This window comes from Opisthorchis viverrini, assembly GCF_000715545.1.
Source record: "Opisthorchis viverrini unplaced genomic scaffold opera_v5_918, whole genome shotgun sequence".
Taxonomy (NCBI): Eukaryota; Metazoa; Platyhelminthes; class Trematoda; order Opisthorchiida; family Opisthorchiidae; genus Opisthorchis; species Opisthorchis viverrini.
Genome location: NW_008752640.1, coordinates 5,634 through 7,552, shown reverse-complemented (window position 1 = coordinate 7,552; position 1,919 = coordinate 5,634).

Below are 1,919 nucleotides of genomic sequence, written 5' to 3'. Positions count from 1 at the left end.
TAACTGAGTTTGCCAACACGTAGCGGGCCTTAGCACGCACCGCCCAAAATGTGCTTCTGCTTAGCGAGTATGCACAAAAGACACTTTGCAAAAAGCGTAAAGTAGCGGAGTGTTTGCAAGGATTGGAGTTAGGCCAAGTATTTACGAGTGTGAAGGTCAGTCACTGAGCCAGGTATTAGGGGGGTGCCGTGTGGGTAAAACAGAGAGCGGCCGTAGAGTTCAGCTCCATTACGGGGTACTATAATTTCGGTTCGGATGTGAAATTGGTGGTTAATTTAAAGAAGGACTGCAGACAAGAAAGAAATGATTGATGAAGGACACCTGTTATGACTAACAAGGGTCTTGATTTCTCTGGAATTCGCTGAGTGAACCGAGTACGAGTATGGGTTCCAGTTAAACAAAACACTGAGGCCAGCTTAAGGCTAAAAAAGCTTATATGCGCCATTTGTGAATGCCAGCATCAAAGAATGGTAAACTGTTTATACCTTATCTGTCTGTGACTACCCCCAGAGAAAGAGAGGAGCCGCGTTGAGTTGTATTTAAATGAAGAGGTAGACTTCGTATGGTTGAAGCCTTTCAGCACGAGGGTTAAAAAGCAACACGGGTTAATGTAAGACCATGCTAATTCAAACGTTTTCGAAAAACGAGAAGAAAATACAGTTTTCCTTTGCCTATATTTCATGACTTGCCAGATAACTGTCACATCCAGGACAAGTTAACTGTCACATCCGGGACAAGTTCAAATCAGAAGCCACGAGCAGGCATCAGCGCCTCCTTATAGTTTGATAGCATGCCCGCAACTACTTTTCCTCCCACCTTTGACTGGGCCCTATCGCTTACTCTTCCTCTTTTCCTGCAACAACAAACAAACTCTTCACGTGGACCCAGCGCCTCCATGAAATCTTCATTGCCTACAACTCGTGGCTCCCCCAAACTCCGCGATTATAAATCCTGTAACAACTCCGTCCTCAAGTAATAATAATAATAGCAATAATAATCATAATAATAATATCAGACACCACTTCCAATGCTCAGCTGTTTACCGCACCTTCTCAAATTATTGGTGAAAAAACCCGTGGCAGCTCCAACTACCGTACGACAATTATGCGGTTCTCGAAGCTGATGGTGACGACGAATGTTGACAAGCAACATTGTATCGCAGTCAGAGGCCAGCCACAAATAGAGCGGAATGGAAGCGGATTAGAAAAGTAAAAGAGGTTGGCAGAGTGCGCTGAGAGTAGTAAATTCCATGCGCAACAAATCAACCAGCAGCAAGAACTTGTTGCGATCACTAATTACAGTAGCAATGCAGAGATACAATATCGCAGACCCAATAATCTTGTGGTACCTGACGTGGATCTGTAAATGGCAACTTCCTAAACCACAGATGAGAACACTGGCCTCCCGTCTGTCAAAAATAAAAATAAAAATAAAAACATACCTGGGATAGCCTTAATATACTCTGCGATCCCCATGGCCCACATCGACGAGCATAGCTGTATTTGCCTTTGTCAGAAGAGAGGCTACACCACACCAAAGCCCATTTCGTCAAACAAACATGGAACATTTATCTGCTGCTCCTAGGAGTGTACACGAAAGACTTGACCGCCATGCACCACTTGTTAACTCAAAGCTGAGAGCGGTGTTTCGGGACTGGTGACTATTTTCCTTAAACTTAGTTTCTCTCTTGGTACTGTCCAACTCGCGTAATAAATATCAGATCCGCCAGTGATCTCAGGTTCACACCCGTCTGCCCTTATACAGATGATTTCCACGACCACACCACCGCTCTACGCGCTTATATCGGCTTTCTCTAGATCCCGTATATTTTAATATCGTATGTAAGCAAACCTAACTCTTGTTCGCTAGTCTACCGAGCACAAATCCACCTATATCTTGTTCCACATAATCACTCGTCA